General features: G+C 42.5%; 1 long non-coding RNA gene across 1 annotated transcript; it reads left to right on the forward strand.

Annotated features, from left to right (window-relative positions):
- Nucleotides 1-9: 9 nt before the first annotated feature.
- Nucleotides 10-20,655, forward strand: LOC310714441. The gene is made up of 2 exons (XR_014529770.1): nt 10-174; nt 20,396-20,655. It is a non-coding gene; the product is annotated as an uncharacterized lncRNA (long non-coding RNA).
- The last annotated feature ends 441 nt before the right edge of the window (nt 20,656-21,096 follow it).

A 21,096-nucleotide genomic window follows, 5' to 3' on the forward strand; every position in this document is an offset into this window, starting at 1 on the left:
GGCAAACCCAGAAGTAACCGGCGGGTTTGCCGCCATTCGCGCCTGCGCAGAAGCGGTGATCGCTGTTCACGCATGTGCAGGAGCAGGCAATTGCCACCCGCGCCTGCGCACAATGGCACCTCTCCCAGAGACCCATTTTGCCATAAGGACGGGCCTCCGGAATGGATTGTGGTCGTGAGTAGAAGTTCCACTGTATAGGGAAGGTTTTTAATGTTTAATGTTTTATTATGTCTTTATATATGTTGGAAGCTGACCAGAGTGGCTGGTGCAAAGCAGTCACATGGATGGGGTATAAACAGTAAAATTATTATCGTTACAGTGGTACCTCGGGTTAAGTACTTAATTCGTTCCAGAGGTCCGTTCTTAACCTGAAACTGTTCTTAACCTGAAGCACCACTTTAGCTAATGGGGCCTCCTGCTGCCACCGCGCTGCCGGAGCACGATTTCTGTTCTTATCCTGAAGCAAAGTTCTTAACCCGAGGTAATATTTCTGGGTACCACTGTATTATTATTATTATGGAATAGGACGTCCCTATTTTCATCAGAGAAATGGTGATGGGTATGAAACAAGTCTCACCAGTGGAGTGAGTGTTGTTTAGCTGCCAGCTGGAACCAAAGAAGTGTTCCTCAGCCTGAGTTTCTGATATAAAAGGGTGAGCATATTTAGTATGTTTTGTGGTAGTGGTTTCATTTTGTTAGTCTGGTCTCACATGCTTTGCTGTCTGGCTTCTTAGTCATAGGGTCTTCTTCTGCAAACAGCTATTTGCAGCAGTCTCTCTGCTTCAGTTTTGTTCAGGCTATCGGTTTATGTCTCACTAAAAATTTCCAAGCCTTTTCCTTTCTGAATTTGGTCTATTTTATTCAACCACTTCTTCTAAGCAGCCTCAGCAAAGCAACTGCTCCCCCAAGCGGGCAGCTTCCAGAAGGTTCCACCTGACCCACTTGCCTTCATGCAGTGTGGGTTGCGCACATTGACCCTCAATGAGGCATATGAATGAAAACGGGGGCTAGTTGATAAACATGTTAACGCTCTCACCAGCTTATTCAACTTCTTTCCATTCAAAGTGATACATCGAGCGAGCAATTTGCATTCAATTAATCTGCTAATGAAGAAGTGGGAATTGCTATGGAGTGAAACTCCGCTTAATTACCTAATAAACAAGTAGGAAAACATTTCAAGTGGACTAAATGCTTCAGTTTGCTGACAGAAAGTGCTAAAGGCAAAAAGGAAATTACTTGCTTTTGTCTTCAGTGGAGAAATTGCCAGTTTTGAGCTTATATCCTTCTCCTTCTCTTTACAGCCATGCTCTTTTCCAGAAGGAGTTTAAGAAATCAGTAACCACTGGGCTGTACTCATGCCTAATGTAAAAATGTAGCATCTACTGCCTGTATAAATCGACTGAAACAACACTCTTTCCCTACCTCTGTATAATTATTTAAGGAGCTGATGTATGTGTTCTTGCTAGGGATGGAATTTTCTGAAAATGTTGGTGTCAAGCTTATTGACACAGATGTTTTTTTTCTAATTTTCAACTTTCTCCTTGAGCTCTGTGAGAAGGGCTTGTATTTTTGTGTTGGTTTTTCTTTTTTACAGGGTCTGCTAATAGCACCCCCCCTTCATATGGTATATATGTCATTGGTGCCAACACACATTCAGGTTATGACTCCTCCCCAGCACTAGACATTAGGCAACTTTTGCATCAGGAAGGATGGAAGAACTAAGTGGAAGTATTTATTAATTCTATAGGGCACAACCATGCTTTCCAACTACCCTTAGTCAATAGCTATAATTGGGGGCGTGCAGAACAGAGAAATCTTGATGAAACCCGAAACACTTCCCCCTTTAAATTTCTCCTCGAATAATCAGGGGGCAGCCCTACCATTGGCAGCTGTCTATTTTATTTTATTGTTTGCAAAAATTTTATTAGTTTTTACAATATCAACGACAAACAAAAACATAAAACATAACAAACATAAATCCTAACCTTATTGAAAATAACAGTTATTTACTTTGTAAAGCGACTTCCTCGTTTCCCCTCAGTTGAATTTCATTGCATATCCTTATAATGGTTTTCCAAATCCCAATTTTAATACCCTTTAAATTAAACATTAACATCTTTAAATCTTCTCCTTCTTGTATTAAACATATTATTTTGTCAGTTAACATAAGTACCATCCTAAGCCCGTTGAGTATCTGGACGCTATTTCCAGTTATTTTAGCTTAACAAATTTAGCTAAATAATCATTAAATTTCTTCCATTCTTCATGGTGTTCCTCCTCCTTCTGGTCGCGGACTCTTCCGGTTAGATCGGCTAGCTCCATAAAATCCATCATCTTCATCTGCCGTTCTTCTACTGTTGGTAATTCTTGAGTTTTCCACTTTTTAGCTAACAGAATACGAGCCGCAGTTGTGGCATACATCTTTCTTGGGCAATTCCAAACCTGTTATTCCAAGAAGAAAGGCCTCTGGTTTCTTTGTAAATGTATATTTCAACATTTTTTTCAATTCATTATAAATCTTTTCCCAGAAGTCTTTCACCTTGGGGCAGGTCCACCACATATGAAAGAATGTTCCTTCCTTTTCTTTGCATTTCCAACATGTATTATCACAGTTATAATACATCTTTGCTAATTTTACAGGAGTCAAATACCATCTATACATCATCTTCATAATATTTTCCTTTAACAAAGTACATGCAGTGAACTTCACCCCTTTCTTCCACAATCTTTCCCAGTCCTCAAACATTATATTATGTCCTAAATCTCTTGCCCAATCTATCATCACCGATTTAACTTGTTCATCTTTTGTATGCCACTCCAGCAAAAGCTTGTACATTTTAGATAAGTTTTTACCTTCAATATCTAATAACTCCATCTCCAACTTGGATTTTTCCAAGGCAAAACCATTTTTCTTATCCAGTTTATACAATTTGTTAATCTGGTGCTAATGTAACCAATTTAGCTTATCTTTAATTTGCTCAAATGGCCTTAATTTATAACCTTCCTCTTCCTACCATTGGCAGCTGTCTAAGGAGAAAGATCCTGAGTGGCTGAAAGTGAGCACACATGTCTGAGTCTCTCCTCCACCACCTAAAGTGCTGCTCCTTCTTCTTGTGAAGGACTTTGTTCCTTCTCCCAGTGTTAAAGTAAGATTTAACTGTCTGTCCAGTCAGCTTTTGGATATTGTGTGTTTGTGTGTGGATGCGGGTGGCACTGTGGTCTAAACCACTGAGCCTCGTGGGCTTGCCGATCAAAAGGTTGGAGGTTTGAATCCCTGTGATGGGGTGAGCTCCAGTTGATCTGTCCCAGCTCCTGCCAACCCAGCAGTCAAAAGCATGCCAGTGCAAGTAAATAAATAGGTACCACTGTGGCAAGAAGGTAAACGGCATTTCCGTGCACTCTGGTACTCGCCATGGTGTCCTGTTGCACAAGAAGCGGTTTAGTCATGCTGGCCACGTGACCCAGAAAGCTGTCTGTGGACAAACGCCAGCTCCCTCAGCCTGAAAGCGAGATAAGCACCGCAACCCCATAGTCACCTTTGGCTGGACTTAACCATCCAGGGGTCCTTTACTTTGACCTACCTATTCAGCTACAATTGGGGACATGCAGAACAGAGAAATCTTGATGAAACCCGAAACGCTTCCCCCTCTAAATTTCTCCTTGAATAATCAGGGCAGCCCTACCATTAGGGAGATTGAGGCAGCTGTCTCAAGAGAAAGATGCTGAGTGGCTGAAAGTGAGTGTGCATGTCTAGGCCTCTCCTCCACCACCTAAAGTGCTGCTCTTTCTTGTTGTGAAGGACTCTCTTCTACTGCCAGTGTTAAAGTAAGATTCAACTGTCTGTCCAGTCAGCTTTTGTATACTGTGTTTGTTTGTTTGTTTGTTTGTGCTACTGCCCACCTTAAGCTGGTCAGCCCCCGGTCAATAAAGTGCTGACCCACCATAGCCTGCCTACTTCACTGGGTGCTTGGAACCCAGTGCCTAGAGATTTCCTTTGCCATCACAATACAGTGGTACCTCAGGTTAAGTACCTAATTTGTTCTGGAGGTCCGTACTTAACCTGAAACTGTTCTTTACCTTAAACACCACTTTAGCTAATGGGGCCTCCTGCTGATGCCGCGCCGCTGGAGCCCTATTTCTGTTCTCATCCTGAAGCAAAGTTCTTAACCTGAAGCACTATTTCTGGGTTAGCGGAGTCTGTAACCTGAAGCGTCTGTAACCTGAAGCGTCTGTAACCCAAGGTACCACTGTATTTCCAACAGGACAATCCCGAATCCTTGTGTCTTCTATTTCGCTAGAGAAAGTTCACACGTTGTTGATTTGTTTTAGCAACAGCTAGATGAAACCAACCCATGTAACAGTTTTCCCTACCCAAACCAGATTGACATTGTGGTTCTCTCGCATCGTTTTGCTTTGCTTTCCTCGGTGTGGAAACTTTGCGTCTGCACACGACCGTCCCTGAAATAAGCTGAGGAAGCACATTCCCTTATTAACGACACATAGCACTTTAAGAGAGTTGAAATTTATAGCCTGTGTATTTATTTGCATGTGTTAGAAACATTCCTTTGGGGACAGGTATTAAGAAGTAGAACAGCTGTGGTTAAACGCACACCCTCCACTCCATCTGTAAAGGGGAAAAACTTATTTTGAGATCTGGGCAAGTTAACCTTGCCAGGTAAGACATGATTCTGCAGCAGAACTTCTGATGCTTCTCTAACTCGTTAAAAAAGAAGACAGTTTTTGCCAGACAGAAGCCCTCCCCAGGTATCCAGGTGAGTGTGTGAGGGCTCAAACTGTATAGGGGACAGGGGGCATTTGTGCCTCCCTCACCACAAGGCCCTGTTCATGCTGCCTGTCAGGTGGGGAGTATCCTCTACTCCTCCGTTAGCCTCAGAGGCAAGAAGAACAAACAGTTCATATTTTATGGCTTTTTATTCAGTCATCTGGTTGCAAGATAAAAGATCCATGTCTCCACGCATAGGAGACATTGGCTGCTCTGAGCACTTCCTCTTCCGTCCCCAACAACATCCTGAAAATCTGCAGGAAGTCCCAGGAGCCACACTCCTTTGTTCTTGAATGCGTAGGGACCTACGAGCCCTTGGTTAAGGAGGATCTTCCAGACTCTCCAAGGAGGTCTCTGCTGGCTGTTCTCCAACTCCCCCCCCCTCCCACTATCTCGTAGCTAGGCATTTTTTCATGCAGATGTGAAACAGCCTTGCTTCCTCCTCCTTCTGAAACTGCTGGAGACAGGGAGAACGAAACTTCCCACTCCCCCTCTTCTCCTGAGAGGAGCTAAGAAGACTGAGGGGACCCTTCTATCTCTCCTGCCCAGACCAGTCCCTGACACTGCCTCACTTCCCTCTCTCCCAATCCTGACATTTTCAGCACAAAGGGCTGAAGGAAGAGGCTACTCCCTTTCAGTTGAACACAGTTATAATCCTCACCAATGCTAGTTTTCTAGAAAAAAATGTGCCAGAACCCACCTTGTTCTCTTATAATGGCAATGGCACCCACCTGAGAGGTGCCAGAACTGAGTTCTGCCAAGTTCTGGCTGAAAAAAGAGCCGTGATCATCACAATGATTTGGAAAACTGCACAAGATGACCTGTCACTTATCTGTCCAGTCCATGAGGACACGTGAGAATATATGTAAAGTGGAAATTAGGAGTAAACTTTCGCAAGGAAAATATACTTACATGAGTTGGGTAGAACGCAAGCCTTAACTTTTTCCTTGGAAGGCAGTACTGAACAGCTGCATTCGTTTCCAATCCAGCAAGCTATAGGAAATGTACATTGCCAAAGCTTGTTAAAAAGCTAATTCTCCAGGAACTCTGAAAGTAGAACTCCTGCGGCTGGAAACTCCTTGCAACACAGTGCACGGCCCAAAATGTATTAATCCTGGCCTTCGTGTTTTGATAAATAGACCAAGGAGCAGCCATTGATTAATTCTCTCCTGCCTCTCCTCCTGAACTAACAGGGATGGAATTGAAATTCAGGAGGCTCATGCTCATGCAGATGCCTTCCAGGGTGCTGTCAAATATGGAGATTGCACACACTGGGTTTCAGCAGGTAACCAGCATAAACACGATTTTTAAAACTAACACATAATAGCCCAGTGAAACCACACATTCAAAAGCCAGCACACCCAAAAATGGAATCCACTGTATGGTGCTTCCCACCCTACACAATAAGGCCTCCAGGTGCAGCTAAGGCCTTAATCTGTTTGTTTATTTTGTATAGGGACCTGTATTTGTTTCCTCTCCAAAATGGAGGCGCCCTAAACAACCAATAAAACAGGAATAACAGCTTTGTTCAGGTGCTTGGTACCCATGGAAACCAAATGTACAAAAGAAGAAGGTATGGGCTAGCCCTACATCACAGATACCAATATGTATGCCAGGCACACAAACCTGGTGGTATGTGATTGTCATCAATCTGACAGAGGACCACACAAATAAAAATGTACTAGTGTAGGGTACCCTCCATAGAAATCCGAACACTGGTCCATCAAGGTTGACATCCCCATGAAGAGAAGAGCCCTATGTGACTACATAAATATGGCTTCCTTCAGTCTGACACTGAAACAATAGTCAATAAAATACAATAAGCAGCAGAAAGGCCCACGCAAAAATGAAACTAAAGGAGAAGGCCAGGATTATTCAGAAAACCTGTGCAGCACTTTAAATGAAAGGCTTGCAGGGAAAGGAACCATAGCAGTGAAAGGGCACTGGCGGAGTAATAGACAGTCTGATCAAATGAGAGTAGGGAGTTTTACATACTGGGTGCCAAGACCCTTTCATGTGCTCTAAGTAAAGATGGCTGAATAATTCTGTTTCCTGTCCATTTCTCTTTCACATGCAATCACCCCCCCCCCAAAAAAAAAATCCATGCCATCAGTTTCTGCACCAATCTGCAATTTTTTTAAAAAAACTTCTCCAAAATGCCATTTTTAATTATACATTTCTAAGCATACGTATCTTCTCTCAAAGTGTGCAATCCTAAGTGTGCATTTCTGAATGCATTTTCTCTCTCAAAATAATGTTTTTGCAATATGTTTTGAGCCAACAACTGCAGTAGAGCACTGGGGAAGTGCAAAAGTTGGTGATTAGGGGACTTTCTGCACTAACCATCTATAGTGGTACAGTTGCTTTTGTTTTGTTTCCCATTATTCAGCTAGTATTCCAGAATGAAATAAAAAAAAAACCCTCCTTTTTCTTCTACTGCAAAAAATCCAACTTTTCTGAAAGCTCTTGAATGGATCCTCAATATTTTAATTTGTGTTGCATGTATACAACCATAATCTCGGTTTCTGTTTGTAGAGAATCCAACATTTTTAAGAGTGAATTTGTGGCTGATTGGGACACGGGTGGCACTGTGGGTTAAACCACAGAGCCTAAGACTTGCCAATCAGAAGGTCGGCAGTTCGAATCCCCATGACGGGGTGAGCTCCTGTTGCTCGGTCCCTGCTCCTGCCAACCTAGCAGTTCGAAAGCACGCCAAAGTGCAAGTAGATAAATAGGTACTGCTCCGGCGGGAAGGTAAATGGCGTTTCCGTGCGCTGCTCTGGTTCGCCAGAAGCAGCTTAGTCATGCTGGCCACATGACCCAGAAGCTGTACTCTGTGGTTTAACCCACAGTGCCACCTGCATCCCCAAATCCCATGCATGCTTGCTGACAAATACTGCTTTACTCAATGGGACTTAGCATATTTCCAAAGTAGGACAATTCACTGAATGAGCCCCATTTAATTCCATGGCACTTGTATCTACTCCATAGCATCTAGGATTCTGCTGGAAGGCTCCTAATATGAATATCTCTAAGATACATTGAGGTGGGGGTGGGGAATCCAAGTCAATTTAGTTTCAAAGCATGCAACTTCTCTATTACTAATCTTCTTTATGCATCTGATTACAAAGCAGGAATATTTAGATTACTTTATAGTTCATCTGCATCCTCTTTTCACCACAAATAAAAAGCGTTTCCAACAGAGAAATTGCATTTGGTCATGATTTATTCCCTTTATAAATGGAGTGTATACATTAGTTTGGAAGTTACTGTATTTGTGAGGAGCTTGGTAAGATAGATTGCAAGTAATACAGGCACGGGGGGAAATTACTATGAGAATCACATCATGAACTCATGAAATAAACCCTCACATATTTTATTCAGTAACCAGTTGTTCTGATACCATTTGTAAAGAATGGCATGCAGTCAACCAAATTAAAAATAGTGGGGAAGGGGGTAATGTAGATTTTTGTGAAACTGCTTCCCCTTCATAGATAGGCAGTCCGATAGCAAGGGCAGAATGACATTGAGGGGGAGACGATATTCCTGAAAACCTTGAAGACAAATAATAATCGTTTCAATTCATTCAGCATAGAAGTTTAAATGGCAGGTGCCAAATGAGCATTTATGTATGAAGAAGAAAGCTAATTGTGTCTTTAATACATAGATAGCATAGGAATCCCAGTAAAATATTGGAATGGGGATGGGTAGACCTGCCTTGGGAAATTTTACTGATCTCATTGAAACTCTTTTGGCTTCCCTCAAAATTTCTCAGGCGTTTTGCTTGAAAGTGAAGCTCCACATTGTCATAAAATTTTGTTCTAGGCTGATATGTGACCAACGCACAATCTGGCCATTCCCCAGGAAATCCTCTCATAATTCCAACTGGCTTTCCTCAGACCTCCTATTTATGTGAAAAACAACCCAACATCAAATTTCACTTTAGACACAATTGCAAGTAGCAAGTCTTTCCACATTTAAGAAGCGAGGGGTGGAAATTCTAAGTACCTTCAAACAGCTTCACTTCTTGGGATTACCTTGGAAGAAGCTACTAGAGCGAAGCCACTTTAGCACTGTAAAGGGACAAAAACGTAGCCTATAATGACTAGATTTCCTCAAATTTGATTTGATAGTATGCTTTAACATGAAGCAGGTCTGAAACCTGAAATCAGGAGGGAAATGTTTCATTGTCCTTTAAACTTGCAAGAGAAACTGGCAATTAGCACAGCGTCAATTTCTGGTCTGGAAACAACTCTTGGAATTTCAGGGCAATAGGAGACAGTTCAGGAATCAGCCCCCTTCAGAGGTTAATTGAGTAACTATGTAATTCACCACCCCCTTTCCCTTCCTGGAGCACCATTCAAAAGCACTCCAGTTTCATTCCTCTTCATCTGTTATACTGCTAGGCGTTTGCCTTCCGTATTCCAACTCCCTTCCTCTCTCTGTTTAAAACTTCGTGCTATAGACACTGAGAAATGGGAGAGAAGCCATAATTGCCAGATTTGCTCATCCCCAAGTACCATAAATACTGCTGACTGTGAAAATGAGCATTGTGTTGCCGTGAACATTTTTAAATGACTTGCACTAAGGGCCTGTCAGGGAACTGACATCGGAGCTAGAGGCGGAGGGAAGGCTCTCAAATGATGCTGGAGAAGAGCCCAGCAGGGAGAGAGGCAGCTCCGCAGATGGGGAAGGAAATCAGCGCAACACCAGGGATATAGAGGGGCTGATGGGGGAATCGGCGAGAGGGCTCCAGGACTCTTCACCGGACACCAGCGGGGAGAGCACGGGCCCTCCGCTACCCACGCCCACCCTGCGCAGAAGACTTCCGCGCAGAGAGAGTAGGAGGAGACTGGGTGTCAAACAACTTTTATGTTGGAAAAGATTTAAGAAACGCCCACTGACGGATTCTGCTAGCGACTGAGGCAGCCACGAAGTGAAGGGCTGCCCAGACTGAAAGGTTTAGCAAGGCAACAAAGCCTGGAGAGGCGGCAACTTACGCACGAGCAACCCATACACATTACAGGGCCATTTGATGCATATCACTGTAGCAAGCCCAGGAATGTGATTAAGGGCAAAGTCAGCAGGGAACTGTTTTCAGCCCACACTGACGTTATGTTGGAGGGATACCTTATGCTCCTTCTGGAAAAGTTTTTCCACCATTGGTCCTTACCCTGCACTCAATTCTCACCTGTGGCTGCTAGAAGCTTTCAACATGTGGTAGCGGCCACACCCAGGGAATGGCTTTGACTGGCCAGCTAAACCAGGTGAGGGTAGCCAGTGAGTCTCAAGCCCTGTGTGTGAATACAGACTCTGGTGGATTGAGCGGATGAGACCAATAATGGGCCCAACGGTCAAGAAGCTGGTTTCTGGACCTGCTGTAGAGCAGCGGTTCTCAACCTGTGGGTTCCCAGTTGTTGTTGGACTATAACTCCCATCATCCCTGAGCTCTGGCCTTGCTAGCTACGGGTGATGGGAGTTGTAGTTCAACAACATCTGGGGACCCACAGGTTGAGAAAGGCTGCTATAGAGGGAAGTGAGGGGCAGGTGGGGCTCCTCCATCTGGGAAGTTAGCCCATCTAAGAGAAGGAAAACTCTGATCCTAAACCTCCACTGCTTTGTGGGATATCCTGGGAGAGACAAAGGCTAAGGAGTAAGCGCTAAACAAATCTGGAGTGGAGTCCCTACAACGTTTGGATGACTCCTTGTAGGCCTCCTTCTGGCAACTCCTGCAGCCAAGCTGGTGCCAGAGCCATGTTGTTTGTGTCAGGAAAGGAGGGTGGCTCCACAGCTCTCTGCTCAATCATTCAGATCACTACTGCTTATTACTTGCCACTCCAGTTGTGGCTGAAATAGAGCTCTGGTGATTGCTTGAACCCACCAGTGTTTGTACAGAGGTTGCAGCTGTGGAGTTCATTCAGCACTCGCCTCCAATTCTAATTTCACAGCCACACTGATGATACTTACTGCTATTATGCCACCTACGGCAGGAGTGATATTAAAGCCCAAATTGGTTCAAGACCCAAGCTACATGAACAAAATAGTGATAAAGTATTCTTTTCTTAAAAATTAAAATAAATCAAGCAAGCCACAGTAATTAGGGATATGTTCACAGGCTTTGTTGATGTCCATGAAATTTTCCATTTTCAGATACTGCTGAAAAATGCATATGAAATATGTTATATCTATCACATTGTCAACACCAAACTGCAGTACTGAACATCTTATCACTTGCTATCAAGACATAACAGAAGGACAGAAACATGTTTGATTTTTTTTTTAATTCAAGAAAAGTCACTGTTCCTTAAATGATGTCAGACTGAAAGATTAGGAATATAACATGAATGCATTAGTGAAATTGAAAATAATTTTGGGAAGAACAAGGAAGTGTAGTTTTCTTGTCTTGTCCTATCTTATCTTGGCAATAATATTTTGAGAAACGTTGGACTCCATATATTTTATAATACAGGAGTCAGAAATTCAATATGGACATTAATTTGTATAAAGTGTTTTCACTGTCAGAGTGGATTCTATCCAACTATTTTGTTCTCAAGAGTAGATCCATTTATTTCAATAGACAGACAGTCTTGCTTATGTCTACTTATTTCAATGGGCCTTCTTTGAATATGACATATCAGATACAACCCAACAGGTATCTGACTATTAGTAGTAGTAGTAGCATGAGTTATAGTTGCAGGATTATGCATGGAGATTAAGTAGCTAAGTGGTACCTAATTTGGCATTATCCAGATGTTCTCAACTACAGCTTCCATCATGCCTGACCATTGACCATGTTGAAGCCCCCTACCAAAAGAAAACCTAATTATTTACCAGAGTCTAGGGACAGGTTGATTTATCTGGCTAACTGTACAGAGGTAGTCAGATTTTGTACAATTTGTCATGTTCAGTGCATTTTTTCTCCATTCTGTAAATTTTCATGAAAGGGAAATGTCATGAGGTGTGCATATTTGTGTGTTCTGTTCAGCACAACTCTTTAGAAAGGTGCACTCAATTTTGATATTTAGGTAAAAAAAGCCAGCAGATACTTAGCACGTCACATCTTAGATTGATATTCAATATTAGTCATATTCAGCGTAGACCTGCTGGAGTTCTATGCTATGGCTAACATTGGATAGGCACCTAAGACATCACTTCCTTTTTGCTAAGTAATTTGCATATTTCATTTCATGGACACCTTATAAATTACCACCAGGAGAGTCTTCCCTCATTTTGAGAAGTGACAGAGGACAGAGGGCCTTCTCGGTAGTGGCACCTGCCCTGTGGAACACCCTCCCTTCAGATGTGAAGGAAATAAGCAGCTATCTTATCTTTAAAAGATATCTGAAGGCATCCCTGTTTAGGGAAGTTTTTAATATTTAATGCTGTATTATTTTTAACACTCGATTAGAAGCTGCCCAGAGTAGCTGGGGAAACTCAGCCAGATGAGCGGGGTATAAATAATAAATTGTTGTTGTTGTTGTTGTTGTTGTTGCTGCTGCTGCTGCTGCTGCTGCTGCTGCTGCTGCTGTTGTTGTAAAATATAGCTTCCTTGCCTGTGATTGCATTGCAGCTTTGCATTCAACTATGATGCTAAAGTTAGGGAAACAAAGTCTTCCCATAAACACCTGATATAGGCGCATTTAATAATACTGCACTGTGAGAAACCCTCGGCATATTTTTGTTTTGGGAATATGAAAAGCTGTACATATGGCCAAAACAGAGTTGTTTACAAAGTTTGCATGTGAATTAGAATGCGGAGACAACATAGCCATCTGTCCGGAAAGTCGTCTTTCATTTGTTTACCTCAAAGTTGATAGGCTTAGAGAACACAAGAGGGAGGAGCTACCGCAGGAGGCAGTTGCCTCTTCACTGTAGCAATTAGGAGAGGGCTTTTTGTAAAGAATTCTCATCATAAAGCTTTACACAAATGGCTTTTCAGCCAACCACAGAAAAGACAGCATCTTTGGCAGGTTGCACTATCACCACCTTACTGGCACTTTGGTCAGATGACTTTGGAATAATATCAAAAAATGTTTGGATGGATCTTTGCCGTAAAGTAATCACACTGAAGCTCCCTACCAAAAAAAATCGAGAGGATGTGCAGCCAAGGGAAAACTCATACAAGAAAGGGAAAGTATTTTTGTGGCACAGTCCACCAATCGAGTGACAGCAGTGGACAATTTTCCAGCTTATTTAGAGAAGGGCTGTTCCATATACATGCAAATTCATGTACATGCAAGTACATCAAATCAAATCTTTATTACAGTCAAAGACCAGTATAAGAGGGGAGAGGCACAATCTGAAAAATGATTTGAAAAACTAAAAAGAGTTAAAAGTCTATAAAGAACCTAAAGGAAGCTAGGAAAGTCTAAAAGAAGGGTTAGGAACATTAGACGGGAGTGGCAGATCATAAGAGGTTAGGATATATAAGACTATAGCTATCAATCTACAGAGCACTCTGATATGGGTGCTCATTATTAATCTAGTTTGTGGCACAGATCATGCAAGTACATCATTTGGTTACAGCCCAAATGGCTATACTCTAAAACACACGAGCAAGGTAGAATTCACATTTCCCCCCAAATCTTGAGCAAACTATAGCAATTAACTGCCCCATTGGACCTCAGGTGGTGGGTAGAATCACTGTGTTTCCACTTTTCTTTGCCTCAACTTTTCCCTTTCTACTAACAACTTGAGATCAAAATTTGGCTTTGCTCTTTCGTGAACATCTGTCTACTAACAAAATGCAATGGGTAAGGTGTTGCACAGAGGATTTGCATATAACAAAGGCCACCAAAGGTCACTTCCCACAAGGACATGCTGCCCTACATTGCAGGATACCTATCAGCAAGAGCTTGTTGTTGTTTATTAATCATTTAGTCATGTCCAACTTTTCGTGACCTCCTGGACCAGAGCACGCCATGTACTCCTGTCTTCCACTGCCTCCCGCAGTTTAGTCAGACTCATGTTTGTAGCTTCGAGAACACTGTCCAACCATCTCGTCCTCTGTCGTCCCCTTCTCCTTGTGCCCTCAATCTTTCCCAACATCAGGGTCTTTTCCAGGGAGTCTTCTCTTCTCATGAGGTGGCCAAAGTATTGGAGCCTCAGTTTCACGATCTCCTTATTGGATCACTGCCTTGCTGTGGCGAAGGGGCTTAAATAACTCAGAGAAGCTAGGAGCTATGCCGTGCAGGGCCACCCAAGATGGACAGGTCATAGTGGAGAGTTTTGACCGAACGTGATCCACCTGGAACAGGAACCGGCAAGCCACTCCAGTATCGCTTCGAAGAAAACTCCATGGATAAAGACAACAGGCATATCAGCAAGAGCTAGTCCATCCCAAGTAATACCCTGCTGTAATTAGACTTGAAAGAAAGGCCACTATTGCAACCAACAGAAGGCTTTTTCCAAGCCTAATTGGAACAAGAAAAGGGTCATTTGGAGGGGTCATAAGCAGGGCCTGGGTAAAGGTTAAGGCTTCATTACCCCTGAAATTACCTTTCCCTCACTGCAGTTAAATTGGGAGGAACTGAATCTGTTAATTTGGGTTTCCAACTTGCCCAGTTTTAAGTGCAGCTTGCGCCATTTCTTCATCAGTCTTTGAGCTTTTTTTTTTTAAATAAAGAAAGAAAAAGTCCACTTGAAATTTTGTGCACAATTTTTCTGTGCGTTTCTCCTAATATGCATTTTCTTTTTCATGTTGCTGCATGGTCTCTGAAGTGAGACCTCTGAAGCATTGTGCATTACCAACTTTATAGTGTAAAATATTAGACAGCCACAACTAAGAAGAAAGGAACCAGACAAAGACTGCATACCTCATCAAATCCTTCACTTGCGATTGAAATGCTTCTTTCACTATTGACTCCTTAGAGCCTAATCCTAAGGCATGCTATGTCAACAGAGGAGGTAATCGGATGGGGAACATGAGGCGCTGCATCAGCTCAAAGTTACAGAACATGATGATCAAACCATATTACAACAATGCGCCAGCACAGAAGCTTAGGACTGAAGTGTCAGTTGCATTCTGTAAAATGTCAATGAAGTTAAATGCACCATACTGATTACTGCAATGAACAGCCTTCCTTCCCGCATTCTCTGTTCCTGGGCACCTGAACTCAGAGATACGCTATCATGTAATTGCTTCATACAATATGAATACAGAGAGTGAACTTTAATTAGTAGTTTAAATATATGCCAAACTGGATCATTTTGAATCCCAATTAAAATTAACAGCAGCAATTAATTCAGACTTATTAGTCACCAGCTCAAATTCCAGCTGCTGACATTTTTGAGGGAAAACTGAGCAGTGTTTGCTGAAGAGATGGCGCAAAACATCATCATCAGGGGACATTATGTTAGTTATTTGTCAGAAACATGTTAAGGCCTTTCCATCTGGCTCACTGCCACTGATACAAGGGATCTACAAATCATATAGGTTGTCAAACTAGCAATAGAATAATGGGGGGGGGGGATTTTCTGGTTGGCTTCAGATAAACAGTGAACCTAACAGATCCCTGTGTCGATGAAATTAATATTCGCCATTAACAATCCAAAGAAACCAGAAACCATGGGTTTAATTTCTGCATTTGTCAAGGTGAATAATAAGAATTCCTGGGGCAAATAACAAGTATCAGAGAGGTCTATGTTTTGCTATATATGGTTGATACTGTTACAGATTTGGGGTCTGTTGGTGCATAGCAGAAATTAATAAATGGTAGTATTTAGATAATATGTGTGATATGAAGGGAATATACAAGGTGCAGAGGAATTTATGGGTTAGCACATGCAAAACGGCCTGGCTGGACTAGCCAAGTGCAAGGTTATTAATCAACAATACTGGGCCATTAAGTGCCATTGATAATGCAAAAGACCCTGCTCTGAGGAGATTTGGAAGGTTACCAGGGTAACTGGATGCAATGCCAAAGGAGGATTTTGTGCTTTTTGCAAGAAGCTGGGAATAGCTGGGGCTGAAAGGTAGGGCTGTGCTTTGCAGAGTGTGTGGAGGAGGAGGAGGAGGAGGAAGCCCCGAACCATCTTAGCTGCTGGCTGAAGAGGCAGCAACCAAGAGACTGGAGAACATGGTTGGCTACTCTAGACTCAAGCTGGCTGAAGCCATGAGAGAAGCAGGGACAAACACTCTTGAGAGGACAATGCTGTAACAGCTGCAACTTCCTCCACCTACACTCAGGTTGCATACATGTGAACAAACCATATTTAAGGTAAAGGTAAAGGGACCGCTGACCATTAGGTCCAGTTGTGGCCGACTCTGGGGTTGTGGCACTCATCTCGCTTTATTGGCCAAGGGAGCCGGCGTACAGCCATCATGTGGCCAGCATGACATGGGCCAATTGGCCATGGGTCATGTGGCCAGCATGACTAAGCCGCTTCTGGAGAACCAGAGCAGTGCACGGAAACCCCGTTTACCTTCCCGCCGGAGTGGTACCTATTTATCTACATGCACTTTGACGTGCTTTCAAACTGCTAGGTCAGCAGGAGCGGGGACCGAGCAATGGGAGCTCACCCCGTCATGGGGATTTGAACCGCCGACCTTCTGATCGGCAAGTCCTAGGCTCTGTGGTTTAACCCACCATATATAATGAAGTCAAATTCCACTGCTTCTTGATTCTCAAAGGAAACACAACCCCAGGTGAGAACCTGGTACCCCCTGGAATCTTGTGCACCACTCGGCAGAGATTGGGGGCTGGCATGCTACCTTTGTAACAATATCAATGGATGAAATAATATTAATTATATGTTATTATTTCAACAGAAGTAGTAAACAGAAGAAAGCCTCCTAATAAGAGGGTGGTATCCAAACTACTTGATATTTTGGTTCATTTTTCCTCTTCGAGGTGGAATTGGTTTTTTTGCTCAATCAACCAACATCTGCTGCATTTTTCAGATTTCTGAAATTCTGCCTGAAAAGCATAACCTGCTGTGTCACTTTCAAGACAAATTCAGAAGTGGATTCACAAGAATGTACCTGGTCAGGAAATATTTGTTTCGTTATGGATTTCCCCACCCCCATTTAAACTTTTGTCATTTCTTTCCTGTTTTGAGATCAAAAATATTTCCTATGTATTTCACTGAAGTACTATAAAGGAGCTGTCAATCTTTGTATAAGACAGCTAACCAAATAAAATGTGAAAACTCAAAACAAACTAACCGACAACATACATTCAAATTCAAAACACCAGTCAAATGAGATTCAAAACATCATTTAAAATCAAGGAACCTCTTTAATATTGCCGCCATGTGACAAGCTCACTTTGCTATGGTTTCAGGCACCCTAACAGGGTATAAATCAAAGCAGAATGAAGCATAGGCAGAGTCAGATGAAGGAAACCATTTTATTGCCCCAAGGCTACTATTCCATATGGATTTCAGAAAAAAGATTAGACAACTTCATGGACAAGTCTACCTTTATTGGCCACCTTGGAGGCTAATTGAGAGAAAGACAATTGTTCATATTGACCACTACTAACATAAATGTGAGTAAAAAGAATGTGTTTGTGTGTGTATCTTCAGTAGACACAAAGGTGTAGGCTGAAAAATATTCTTCATCCATGGGCTGGCATGGTATATAATAATTGGGGAGATCTGGGTTCAAATTCCCACTCAGCCATGAAGCTCACAGGGTGTTCTTTGCTAACCTATATCACATGGTTGCTGTTGAGAGGATAAAAGGAAGAGAGAACCACACACATTGCTGTTAACTCTTGGTAAAAATGTGGGATATAGAGGATATAAAAATCATACATAGAATCAAAGTGCCATGCAGTCCTTCATATTCAGATAGCAAATGTTGCCATTTGCCATTTGCTCTTCTATAAATGCAATCATCTCCATGATGAGATTGAACACTTTATTACATGTATTCATATTGTTGTTGTTGTTGTTGTTGTTGTTGTTGTTGTTGTTACATGACCTGACAGTGACAGCCCCAGCCCCCAGGGATGATAAGGAAGGAATAAAGACTCTGACCACGTTATATGGAATTAAAATTAGGCGACAACTTTATTAAACTTCCGAATGTAGGAAGACCTTGGCGTAGGCCTTGGGCGTGTATCCCTCCCAGCCCCCCAGCCAGGGGGGAACTGGGGCTCATCAGGGTAATTTTGATATGGGGGTGCTCTGCGAGACGTAAGTGTAGCAGAAAGCCCAGCACATATCCCCGCACACAGAATAGTTCACTGACAACCTTTCAGTGTATGGTCAGTGACACCTATATATATAACCTCTTTAAGAGGGGGTCCTGGAATCGTCACTGCAGGGGGGTAAGTCACCACTTACCCCCCCCCCCATATAGGGAAGAAAAGACTAAAGGATTCCACCCAAGGCCATAGCCACCAAAGTTGTGATGAATTGCTATGGGAAAGACAAAACCTGCCAATGCAGGGAAATTTATTCCCAGTCCTTCAACAGCAACCAGCCAAAGACCGTAGCAGCACCCACTAAACAGGAAGAAAAAGTTAACCTGCAAACAAGAAAACATTAAACTAAGGGAGGGTGAATCTTCAGAGCCAACTGCCTGGCTATTGTTGGCTCTACCTCCTATTTATAAATGGGGCTGGCCCCACCTCCAGCAAGAAACTTGATTACTGAGGCTGGGCGTGAACCTCCAAAAATTAACACTGAGAGGCAAGCCAGCCCTGGGAACTGTAGCACCATGCATGATCCCGCAAAGGGCACCCACAATGTAAAGTGTGAGTGCTTATTATTATTATTATTACTACTACTACACTTAAGTTTGACTTAGTCACATGCCATGCTTAATTAATCAGTGCTGAGTACTCAATAGGATGCGGGTGGACGCAGGTGGTGCTGTGGGTTAAACCACAGAGCCTAGGACTTGCCGATCAGAAGGTTGGCAGTTCGAATCCCCGCAACAGGGTGAGCTCCCATTGCTCAGTCCCTGCTCTTGCCAATCTAGCAGTTCGAAAGCACGTCAAAGTGCAAGTAGATAAATAGGTACTGCTCTGGTGGGAAGGTAAACGGTGTTTCCATACGCTGCTCTGGTTCGCCAGAAGTGGCTTAGTCATGCTGGCCACATGACCCGGAAGCTGTACACCGGCTCCCTCGGCCAATAAAGCGAGATGAGTGCCACAGCCCCAGAGTCGGCCACGACTGGACCTAATGGTCAGAGGTCCCTTTACCTTTACCTTTACCTTTACTAGCCTATTGAAGAATAGATATACAGGAGGCACATTCAAGTAGTGAGTAGTGCTTGGAAATAATACTGTTTAAAAACTAGTTCTATGCAAGAATACAGACAAAGCGTTAAGTTGCTACAGGCAATGATCACACATATAAAAAATAAAGAAGTGTTATAGGAATTGCTATAATAACCAGTGCAAAGCTAGGAGCTGATTTTTCCAGCTTGCCATCTGGAGTGGTGATTGCAAGTACAATAAATTTGCTTGGAATGACCAAGCAAGAACACATCCAAGCATTATCCACTGATAGACCAAAAGCAATCTCGTTCACTTTAAATTGTTTTTAGTATCTTCTCTTATCAGCAGCAGCTTTTCCTAAAAAGTTGGCTGGAGTTGAAACGGCCGATGAAATTGGCAAGGAAACTCAAACTACAAGACAATTAATTGCGTCGTTGAGATTTTTCTTTTAAAAAGCAACAGCAGATGGGTGATACCAAGATTTATTTGTATCCCGGACAAGAACTTAATAAACCACAAATACAACTGAGGCAAGGCAAGGGTTCCAAACAGGTCCTCCTTTTCGTTTGGTGAGATTCCAAGGAACGCAAGACGGCCGAGGCAAAATGGGCACACGCCCCTAAAAAGAGAAGTACAGATCTCAATCAGTGTGCCAGCAGCCATGGGCATGGTTTTTGAGTACAAGGCAAACCAAGCCCATCATTTCTGATATGAGTTATACTAGGAAACAGCTGGCAGCCATGTTGTCAGTTCCAAAAAGGGAGAGAGAAAAGGCAGCTTGTGCTGGCATTTAATGGCAAGGGAACAGGTTTTGTTGCTCCTAGCATGCCCAGAGATTAATGTAAATGTAATATGTTGCCAAAGCTGATAGCAAAATCTACCACGCCAAATGATTACTTCTAGTCTTGCAATAAAACAATGCCGTTAAATACATGTCGATCATTCAAATGGCCTTGGATATTAAATGCACAAGCCTTCCTCTGGTTGCTGCCAGATAACAACTATGCTCAACAAGCTGTGAAGAAAAGCTATGCTGTTTTTGGAAACTTCAATTTGTTTTGGAGGAGAGGGAATTGATATAAAGGGGCAATACAGAGTTACGAAATTGTGAATGGCATTGAAAGAGTGTCGTTTCCCCTCCCTCTAAAGGTGAACACAGAAATGGAGGAGAAATTTGGTTTGGTTAGGATTTTATTGTGAATCCACCTAATTCGCACCACCTAAAGCAAAATGCAAAATGAAACACTGCCATCCTTTGAAATTTGCACTGCACTCTTCTGAATTTCGTGATGTTGCTTCCTGACCAAATAATGTGTACCAAATAATGGTAGGGGGAGTATGCACAAAAAAACCCATGATTCATTTATTTATATTCAGAAAGGTGTTTCAATATTGCTGCATCATAATGTATTTTATTTTATTTAATACATTAACCCAGAAAATCATGAGGCACGTGGGAAGAAAGGCTTTGTCTAGGGTGGTGCTTTCTGCAATGCATATAATCAAGAAGAAAGAAGTAGACTTTTTCTTCAAAACTTTTTCCAGGTCACCCAAGCAGCAACTTTACATCTGTGAAATACTTCAGCCATGCATATATGACACTGGATTTCTCACTTTGCTCCTGGCAGCTCAATGTGTGAAATAGTTCCTTTAAAGAGCATGGTATCGGAAATAAGCATGTTCTAAAATTCTCCTCAACTGAATTTCTCCCTAGATGTTGAAGTTCTGAATTAGCTGTCATTGTTTCCATTTGCGACCAACCCAGTAGGAATCCTTCCGACTGTGCTTTTTAATTTCTGAATTTTGTATATTGAATGCACAATTTTCATAGCTGCTGCTTCCTTCAGTTCCCTTGTGTCTTCGCACTCCCTGCATTATTCGTGTTCAACACATGGAAGAAATGAGTGTTGGGCTGAAATATTTCGCCCAAAGGTTTTTGAAAAAACAAAGGTTGGTCTGGTGCAAAATTGCCTCCAGAAAATTAATGCCAAGGTGGTGGTGGGGACACACATGGATTTGTACAATATGCATCTCACCTTGAATATAGAAAGTGGCCAAAATTTTATTCCCTCCCCTCCTGCCCTTTTCCTGAAAAACAAAAAACTCCCTTGCTATCACTTGAACTGGTGGCATGCTTAC

Source organism: Podarcis liolepis (assembly GCF_965112155.1).
Source record: "Podarcis liolepis genome assembly, chromosome: 8".
Taxonomy (NCBI): domain Eukaryota; kingdom Metazoa; phylum Chordata; class Lepidosauria; order Squamata; family Lacertidae; genus Podarcis; species Podarcis liolepis.